The sequence below is a fragment of the Haliotis asinina genome, chromosome 2 (assembly GCF_037392515.1).
Source record: "Haliotis asinina isolate JCU_RB_2024 chromosome 2, JCU_Hal_asi_v2, whole genome shotgun sequence".
Lineage (NCBI taxonomy): Eukaryota > Metazoa > Mollusca > Gastropoda > Lepetellida > Haliotidae > Haliotis > Haliotis asinina.
The window spans coordinates 12,458,083-12,469,273 of NC_090281.1; the positions used below are offsets into that span (position 1 = coordinate 12,458,083).

The 11,191-nt window shown below is 40.5% G+C and overlaps 1 pseudogene; it reads left to right on the forward strand.

The window, feature by feature from the left end:
• Positions 1-789: 789 nt before the first annotated feature.
• LOC137273860 (bromo and FHA domain-containing protein DDB_G0267958-like) lies at positions 790-7,422 on the forward strand (annotated as a pseudogene).
• The last annotated feature ends 3,769 nt before the right edge of the window (positions 7,423-11,191 follow it).

Consider the following 11,191-nt stretch of genomic DNA (forward strand, 5'->3'; position numbering starts at 1 on the left):
TTTACTCTTGATGCGTGTAATGCGTGCATAGACAGTAATGTCATCTTATATTGTCTCCCTGCACATGCCTCGCATATCATCCAGCCTTTAGATTTGTCTCTATTTTCTTCTTTGAAACACACATGGCGTCAGGCAGTCAGAAAATATCAAGATGAACATGTTAGGGAGAGCGTGATAAAGTCGGTCTTTACGAGGGTGTTCAGCGGTGTGTGGGAATTGTCAGCCACTGCCGAAAATGCTATTAAAGGTTTTAACCAATCCGGCCTCTTTCCATTCAACAAAGCTAAGGTTACATCTAGTTTAAAACTGGCCCCAAGCAATGTGTTTCAAGACAAAACTCAGGAAACTATGGCTTCGCCCTCCCATTCAGGAATATCCCCTGTCTCCCCTCATACAACACCCAACCCCTCTGATGCAACAACCAATCCCACTGATATTCCAAAGAGCAACACCACTACCCCGACTAACATTGATAGACATCTCGCTGTCCCAAAAGTCCTAAAGCGACCCAACAAGAGAGTAAAGATTCTCCTACCGCAATCTGCGTCTGGGGAGGACATCAGAGAGAGGCTGCTTGAAAAACAAAGCAGAGTTATTGCTGAAAATGAGATGAAAGAAAGAAGGAAAAAAGAAGGGAGAAGAAGAAACAGCGAGAGGCTGACACAATTGCACGCCAAGCAATTCGCAATGAGAAAAAGATGGAAAGAGAATTAAAAAAGAATTGCTAAACAAAAGAAAGCACAACGACTCGAAAGACGTGAAGCAGCTAACTTGGACAGTGACGAGGACATGTCATATTCGCAGATTCCCTACGATGATGACGAAGATGGTGATGTGTATGCTTTGGAGGAGGAGGACATTTGTTCCATGTGTTTGGGGACATTGAGGGCGATGAGTGGGTTGGATGCTCCGATTGTCCTCGTTGGTTCCACCAGAGCTGTGTTACTCTTGACACACTGACCATTGGCCAACTCATTGATGCAGACTTCAAATGTCAATAGTGCTAAACATGTGCCCAGCACATTGTTATATTTTAAACAGATGGACTATCCGTTCAAAGTTCTGTACAATCAATTGCATGCCTACAGTGGGCCGCCAGGAATAGGAATAAATACACATTCAGTACCAAACCAGTTGCTGTATATTAATTGATTAACCGGGTAATTGCATTTGAACAAATATTATCAATGACGCGTTTTATATCACAGTATATCAGTAATGAAATTCGAAACAGTGAAAACTTGAGAGAGACATTTCAAACTTACAGCTATTGACAAAACCATCTACATGAAATATCGTAGTAGTAATGAGGTGGCGTGTGTATTATACGTGTTTATCATGACAACACAAAATTGACTTTTCTGCCACTTTATTATAGGTATCACATTTTTCATGTGAAACCGCTGCCATTCATGTTCTTGAAAATGGATCTTGAACCTGACAACAGGTTCGATAGGAATGCAGTCACAATCAACATACCAGAAGCACATGAGATACCAAGCCTATTCTCAAATGCTGAGGTTCGGCCAGAGCCAAACAGACAGATCGTACGCGATATCGCTGGAGCCTCATTCAGACGCGTACCACAGTAATGGACATCAGTATTTGGCCCACTGTTTAGGGACAATAAAATATTAAGTATAACACCCTTTTACACGGGTAGAATGTCACACGGTGGCCCAGTCAGAGTTGGAAGTCCAAAACTTGATTGCTTCTATGTAATTCGCGTTTTACCGGAAAGGCGCATATTGCAAGAATTTATTGAAAGTTTAAAGAAGGCAGGAATTGACGGGGACAGTGTTTGGTGTTAGTTACTACTGACTGGAATGTACTGATCTTTTAAGTGTAAATGACATGTTTTTTTTAAAAAAATATGCTGAGTGTAAGGGGACTGCCTCATAACTGTCCATGAACTGATGACGACAAATTATAAAACTGAATATGCGAATACACCATGCTTTGATATTCTTTTGGCGGTGGAGATTTTAATGAAAGTTGTAATTTAAAGCCTTAAACTACAAAATAATAATAATAATAATAATAATGTAATACAAATGTAATACTCTTCATTTGAAACGTGGCAAGGTAACTAATGATGGATCGGTCAAGTTACAAGGGGGAGGAGTTATTGAGCATCTCGTGGAAGATCAGCCCTACACCTATCTTGGAATGCAAGTTCGAGACAAGCTCCAGAATGCCCAGATTCAAGATAAACTTCGGGCCGAGTATAAATCTCGTTTAAAGAAAATCTGGAGCTCCGAGCTAAATGCTCGAAACAAAGTCAAAGCCACCAATACCTTTGCTGTGCCAGTCCTCTCCTATTCCTTTGGAGTAGTTGATTGGACAAAACAAGACATCCAGAGTCTTGACCGCCTGACCAGAAGGATCATGTCTGATAACAGAGCACACCACCCTCGTTCCTCTCTTAATCGTTTATACATGCCAATCAATTCGGGAGGTCGGGGTTTGATTAATCTGGAAGCTCTTCATGATAGAATTCTATTGTGCACTTTTGCACATATTTATTTATCGGATGATCCTCTGGTGATGCACGTCAAGACTCATGATGAAAGCAAGGAATTCCACAGCCATTTTAAGCGTGCCAAGGTTGTTGGACACAATCTGAAATTTGAAGTTGATTTTGCTCACGGTGATGTACTGCTGGACGGTGCAGCGATGGGAGTAAACCAGGTGAAGTCCTTTACCAAGTCTGCCCAGAGTCGGTCCTTTGTGGAGAAGCTGTCTGAGAAGCCATTGCATCGTGTGTAGATGCAGTGTGTGGAACAGAACAGCAATCCAAGCGACTCCTTCGCCTGGATGAAGTCGGCTGGTCTCAAATGTGAAACTGAGGGCTTCCTTTTTGCTGCTCAGGACCAGTCACTTCCCACTCGCAATCGCCAGAATGTTATTCTTAAAGAAAATATCAATATGAAATGTCGTCTTTGCAATCAATTTACAGAGACTGTCCAACACCTTGTCAGTGGATGCCCTTCCTTGGCACAAACAGCATATCTTAAAAGACATGATGGCATGGCTCGCTGCTTTTACTATCGTCTCCGCCATGCCTGTGGCTTTGACTCCGAGGTCCATCCATGGTACGACCCTGAACATGTCCAGGGCGTCCTGGAAAATGATGCTTTTAAGCTTCTCTGGAATAGGGCAATATACAGCCTGAGACGAATTCCAGCTAACAAACCTGATCTTGTCCTTTTTGATAAAACCAATGAAATTATTTATATCATTGAATTTTCTGTCCCTTTTGACAGCAATGTGATTGGCAAGATTCAGGAAAAGCATGATAAATATGCGGACCTCGCCTTTGAAATGTCTCGCTTGCATCCCAAGTACACTGTCGTCAGGCTCCCCATTGTTCTCGGTGCCCTTGGTTTGGTACCTCCTGATCTCTTGTCGCAGATGAGGAGAGTGCCCGGGTTCTCCACCGGGAGCACAGCCCTTCTGACAATCTGGGTAATGCAGAAGGCTGCAGTGTTGGGGAGCCTCCATATTCTCCGAAAAGTTCTTGGTGGGTTCGACTAGGCAGTGTTTCCTGGGAGAAGTCCCATTCGCTGTCTGGGCTGCGTGTAGAGGGGGCGAGGGCCCTGAGCTGATGATGAGCCTCACCGGCCTGACTGTGCCAGGATCACCCGAACCCTCTCTGCTGCATTTCATTTGTAATCTGTAAAACATAATAAATAAAAAAAATAACTTTGCACATAGTAAAAATGACTTCATGTACCTGCACTTAAATACGACCACCTGGAAATATGGTTTCATGATGTAAAGAAACGACTGGGGTCTGCATATCGGTAGGTGTCGGATTATATATGTTGTGTACATTTATCATCATTAATACTATTCGTAGCTCATCCGTTTCCTCAGCTTAGATTGAAGTTCTTGCCTGTCACAATCATGTTTGGTGTACATACCCTTTCAAACAGAGCACCCGTGACGACCCGGGTTAGAATTAGTATCCAGTTATCAACATCATAATCATCCATCCATCTGCATCACTGGGTTATGAAGAAATGTATCAACCAAGTCAGTGAGTCTCACCACCCAATCCCGTTAGTCGCCTCTTACGACAAGCATGGGTTGCCGAAGGCCAATTGTAACCCATCCTCGATATCTCCAGGGTATACGTTCCGATAAGTCTCCTATATACCCTGGACGCATCTACGGCACTGCCAGATAAATTTATTACCTCCCTTGACTGTCTTTTGATCCAATCAGGTGTCTACGCTGGGAAGTCGAGCGAACCAATCACAACTCACTTTCGTTTTTTGAATTATCTAACCGATTAGACTTGGCAATAGAAACCATGCAGAGGTTCTCTGGAAGAGGTAGAAGGCGTTCTTGCATATCTTGTTTTAAAGTTTCGGACCTGTCAATTTGCTTGTATGATTTCTCTAAAATCCAAGTCGCACTGCAAGCAAACCTTCGCAGTTGCGACCGCTACCTTTGCTGACACTGGCAAGCTTGGTTATAACGGCGGCCTAGCTGACTGGCTACTGTGAGAAGGCGGAGCCAGCAAAGGGAGGTAATAAATTTATCGGGCAGAGCAGTAGATGCGTCCAGGGTATAGTGGACTTATCGGAACGTATACCCTGGAGATATCGAGGATGATTGTAACCCAGATCTTCAGGTTATATGCAGAGCGCAGCATCATAGCTGTAATTTTGCTGAGTGTTGCGTTGAACAAACAAACACCAAACAGAAGCTATGTTGACGTATGCGTACTCGTCTGTCATGAACGTTTCGATATCAAGTGTGATATTATATTATCCCGGCATTACGGACTTCTTAGGGATTATAATATACCACTAGCAACCGCTGTTTTAACACATTCCCCTTTACTGTTCATATAGGTTTTCATGTTGACATTTGTGGAACATTTCGATTTGAATCATATTTTACAGAAGCCAGATAGACCAAAGTTGTCTTTCTATCGACCAGGAGTGTTCCACCCTGGTGCAAGAAACTAGTACCTCTTCTTTGTCTTGCACAACAAAGAGAAGGCGATATGACCTACATCAACACCAAAATGCATGGCGTTCCCCAAGGCCTGTTTCCGCTCGACTTGACTTAATATACAGACGTAAACGCATGGGGGATATAACTACATCGACAAACGACGCTGGTTTTACAATACTTCCCCTGACAGCTACAGTGTCAACGCCCCCGGTAACTACAACAACGGCGGGAGCAGCAGACCCGGACACGACAACGACGGAGAATGTGGTAATTGATGTTTTTACAACGCTCCCTCCTACTACTACAACGACAGCTAAAACGCCTCTAGTAACTACTACAACAACGGCAGCAGCAGACCCGGACACGACCACAACTCCACCAACTACTACTACTACACCCCCTACGTTATTTAGGAAGAAGCGTGAGCTTAATGACGAGTGGGAAAGGAAGAGGTTAGTAGATTATTCACCTCAATGTTGAAGGAGAGAAGAAATACAGTCGAGGAAGATAGGAAGCAGACGAAAAATGACAAGAACCAACTGTTGAAGTATCGCATCAAACATGCAACGTGGCTAAAAATATTCTACTTTTGTTCGGCATACTTGACGAAAACGTTACCTTGTAAAAATTCTGATTACCAACCACAGCCAGGTCATACTGGGCTCAAAACACGTCACTCATATTACTCTAAAGAAGTTAAAGAAAGCTCGCATCAAATCATATAATCAGCTTGGGTGTTCTATAAAGTTTTTTAAAATAATATATCTCCTGTCTTTCTGGGCAGATTTTATGTTTTTCCAATTTTGTTCAAGATCAAAATGGTATTTATGATTTCAAAGAAATTACATAACGGTTCCCTTCAATCAAATAAACCTTCAACAGAAACAAATATTTTCTTAGTTTGATTTGACGAATTCCAATTCGAAAAATTTGTTGCCGTGTTGCCTGTGTTAATGAATTTGCCATAACGTGAACATTATATCACGTCATATTTTGTATTCAGTATTGCACACATGTATCACGATGGTGTTCAGATATATAACAGTCACGGTGAGTGTGTGTGAGAGAGTTTAGTTTTACGCCGCTTTTCAGAAATGTTCCCATAATATCATGGACGGGGACACCAGAAATGGGCTTTACTCTTTACATCCATTTGGGGAATCGAAACCGGGTCTTCAGCATGACGAGCGGACGCTTTAACCACTTGCCTACTCCACCGCACCTAATCGAGTATGTGAGCATGAATAGCGTTTGCCGTCGCTGATATACGATGTTGGCAGTTGGCAGAATCCATGAAAGACCTCATCACTTCGAAATAAAAGATTAACACCGCCACCGACACCAAAAGAGACGACTCGTTCGGGTGAATCACTATTCAAAGGCACTTTCATGTTCATCCCAAATCAGACCTGTGAAGGTTCGGGGTAGAATACACATGCTTGCCATAAGAGCTAACGTGATCAGGTGGTCAGGCTTGCTGACTTGGTTGACACATGTAACGATTCCCAGTTGCGCAGATCGATGCTCATGCTTTTGATCACTGTATTGTCTGGTCCACAGACCGTCGCCATAAAGCTGGAATACTGCCGAGTGTGAAATAAAAGTAAACTCACTAACTCACGTTTTCCAGTTGTACAGATAGATACTCATGATTCAATGACTGGATTAATTACAGACCGTCGTCATAAATTTGGAATACATGCTCAAATCAACAGTCCAGTCTTTGATCTATCTGGTAATGTTTTTACATAACAATATGTGATTCATCTAAAAAATCATCTAAAAAATGCTTGAACAAACACACACTAGAGAATACAATCTCAATCCACTGACCCCCCAGATTCTCCATTGCCCACCCGTCATCTCTCCATCTCTTCCGATTCATGAAACCTCTCGTTTTACCCACCTCCCACTAGATCTTGTTCCTTCAACAGGTCTGTTCACATGCTGCAGCTGATAAGTTGTCATGATGATTTCTTAGTGAACATGATATAGCATTAGAAAAATTCGACAAGTGAACAAATTCATACAGGATTTGACGCTATTCATTACAAAATTGTGGCTTGCAGACGCTCTGATCCAACAACATTTTATTTAAAAAAAACATGCAAATTAAACGATAAATAATGTCTCTGTGTCACATTTGTGACAATCTTTCAGTTTCAAAAGAAAACTGTGTGTTGAAGTTAAAAGTTAAACAGTTCACAGGTTGATATTGTTTACAATTTAACATCATTAAAGTATATTCAGTGCACTGAACAGTCAACAAACACAACAGATTTGAAGAGGATAATAATCTTTTGTCACTCGTTGACTAAAGTCAAAAGATAGGTTAACATAATTGCCAACATTCACATTAACGCTTAATTGACTCAAATAGTGTGATGAAGGCAAATGATCAATCCAACTCTCCAATTCTGTAGAAACAAGAGTCCACATGTGCAGTTTTAAGAGCAGTGCGCTGTGCTGTAATGTCGTCTGTGGAAAAGAACCTCTGAGAGAGCACATGACAAGTCTGATTCTGATAATGTATAACGTGGTCCCAAAACACTGAACATGTTCAGCTTAATTTTGGAGAATACCAGATCTTTCAAAATAAGTTCAAGAAAGACTGCCTACCCTTGGTTTGGGCAAACGCTTCAAAACCGTGCCTCCAAAGCACATGATCAGTCAAAGTTGTTGTAGTTCCAAGATATTGCAATATCAGCTTACAATATCAGCTTTAGTAGAGTCATTGTCAACAGCATTTTGGAACTAGAAACGTCACTGCTGTATTCAACCTTATGAAAATGCCAGAGGCTTAACCCCTTGGATGCCGAGTTTTTTTTCAGGTTCACATTTTCGTAACGTTTGAAAAGTGAACATTGTGCGAGAATTACACTAGTGTGGTCCTGGATCTGCGTACGGCTATAACACAGAAATGTAGAATATTTAATTTAGTATCCGTTGGTATAAATATAACTTCGACTACCTCAGGGGTTTGAGAAATGGACACTGCTAAATTTGTCCAAAACTTTTGTGTGCGTTACAAAAACAGTAAATTTCTCCGGGTTTCTTTATCGTGCACCAATAAAAGCACTCTGCTACGATTATTTCAATTTGTCATCTTTACAGAAAGTGCGAGCAAAGAAAATACAGCTTGATATCTGAACAACATTAGTGTTTATGAAATGGATTTATGCGCTAGTGCATAACGTCTTACGCACAAAATAAAAAATCCTCTGCTTAAAATCTTTCATCAACACTAACTGTCTCAAACCATCAAAATCTGTGACCCCCTTAGACCCACACCACCTATCAAACAATGTTTCCTTTTCTCAAGCAAATTCTAAAAAAGTCTCATTGTCCTTTTTGTGAGCATTACTGAATGTCTGACGATAAGCCTGAGGCACTAACTCATAAGTTTTCCAAAGTGTACTCTTGACAAGATCATAGTCTGAGCTTTGTTGCACTGACAAGGCTGACTAAGCATCCTGAGCCTTTCCCCTCAAAACAGTTTGCACTAACATAGTCCACGACTCTCTAGGGCACTTCAGATTTGTCTACTTCTTTCTCATTAAAATGGAGTACAAGCCTAGCATGCCTTGCAATGTCAAATGAGGAAGAATCTGAGGTCTGAGAAGGGTTTTCAAGTATTTTTCAGAGTAATTTCTCGGTCAATTGTCAATTGTTTTCAGTTCTATTTCTCTCGCTATTTCCTTCTGCGTCTCAAACTTTTTCAATACCCTTTCTTCTTTTTCTCTTTCTTTTTCTCTTTCCATGCTTTTCAGTTCTATTTTACTTTTTTTCATTTCCAACTGGTCTGGATATTCCTCTGGCACCATTTCCAAAACATCTTCCAAAATTCCCTCATCAATATAGTGATTCAGCACAAATTTCAAAATTTGAAATTTCCGCATAGCAGGTTTGGCATCAAGTTTGAGATGTGAAGAAATTTGCAATAAATCTTATTTCTTTAAATAACTAATTGTCTTAGAGTCAGGGGACAATACAAACTTCTCAAGTTCAAACACCATTTTGCTGGAAAAATGTAAGAAATCCCCTGTGAACCAGCAAAACAATTTCACAATATCGATTGCAATTACAAGTGACAAAATCTCAGGCAATGGGTCATAAAATATATAGTATAGCAAACTCACCAAAGTCTTAGTGTGAAAGAGAAACAGTCATGCAGAAGGCAACACAGTGAGCGGTCTGATAGCAGTAAATCAGGCGTTGACCGATAAAGCGTTGGCAGCGATTTGATGATGATATACTCCAGTGAATGAATGTTAAAGTGTCCCTCACAACATGGCAACAAGCCTTTTTATATATATTCAGTCATTTCCCGAACCTTCGGGCATATACGACCATCGCTAACACTGTAGAATGCCCCAGAATAACCTCCCGGAAGTAAACAAACAGGAAGTCAAGGGCAGATAATTCCCGGAAAAACCTTGCTGCGAGAATCCTAAAAATGCGGATCATCTATTATGCGAAATGTGACCCATCATAATTATTATTCAAAACATTAAACGTTGTGACCCAGTAATAATAAGTACTTAATTAATAACAAAAATAAACAGAAAATACACACTCGTAACATCTGCCCTTAGCTTTGTATTTGTTGACTTCTGGAAGACTATTCTAGAGCAGTCCATGTTAGTGGCGATGGTCGTATGTGCTCGAACTTTCATGAAATGACTGAATGTATATATAAAGGCTAGTTGCCGTGTTCACATGGACACATTTATTGGAGTATACATCATCAATATCCGTCAACGCTTGATCTACATAGCTGCTGCCAGACCTCTTGCTGTGTTACATTCTGCATAACTGTTTCTCTCTCGCACTATGACTTTGGTGAGTTTGCTGTGTATTTTGTGACCCATTGCCATTGTCTTTGTCTCATTTGTATTGCATTTGAAATCGGTATTGTGAAATTGACTTCTGACTTTGTATAACTTGCTCTTTGCTTATTAATACAATATTTGAATGTTTTAGACTTGTTCTGTTTTCCTGGTTCACTGGGAATTTCTTACACCTTTTGTCACGGCAACTTCCTAACCGTAACATGATCTCAAGGTTTTTACTAAATTTGTATAATTTAGTCCGTTCGAATATATAACTCGAATAATGTTGAGAGCGGAGGTGAACATCAAACCAACCAACCAATAGGTTTTGAAACTGGTAATTACCACTTTTAAAACTGGAAATTAGTACTTTTTTCTGGTAATTACCACTTTTAAAAGTAGAAATTATCACGTTTTTCTGGTAATTACCACTTTTGAATTTGGCAATTACCACTTTATTTTATACATAATCATTCCGGAAATGTCAGATCCCAGTACAAACATGGAGTCCGACAACGAATTCTGGGAGTTCTTAGAGACCAAACTAAATAATGCCATGGATGTTGCAGCATCAAACATGAAAAGGTACATTATTTACTTCACATCTCAATCCATGTTAAATATCTTGAAAGTGATTTATAATCATGATGATTAAACGTTACAAATGTTCCCTACCTTTAAATACCTCGAAAATGAAGTAAATGGGTGTAAAATTAAACTCTTTATGGAAAAAACCCCTTCTTTTGACACAAAATTGAATTTATTTGTTTCCTTTTGTGTAAAGATTGATCCATAAGTAATTTAACTAATGAGTGATGAGGAACTCAGCAAATATATTACACACCATGGAAATTGGGTGAGAGTAAGAACGTTTTTACGAGAAAGAGTCAAACCAAGGAAAATGAAAGATAAAAAGAACAAACTCTTGGCAATCCTGAAAGAAAAACTAGAAGTACGGAAGAAGGGAAGAACTGATGCAAAAGAGATAACATCTTCAGATGAAGACGCCGAAATGAAAACAGACAAGAAAAATGTTGGTAACAGAAATGCAGAAAAGAAAATCCGCAAATTAAACTTGGATGGATATATAAGATGGGGAAGAGCAGAACTCAGGTCTGAGAGAAGAAAGGAGGAGGGACGGGTCTGTTGGATCTGTCTAAGAATGCAACCTAAGAGGTCAATAGAGGAAGGGAAAAGGCTCGTTTCCCTAATGGGGTGAGTGAGTGAGTGAGTTTAGTTTTACGTCGCACTTAGCAGTATTCCAGCTATATGGCGACGGTCTGTAAATAATCGAGTCTGGACCAGACAATCCAGTGATCAACAACATGAGCATCGATCTGCGCAATGGGGAACCGATGACGTGTCAACCAAGTCAGCTAGTCTGACCA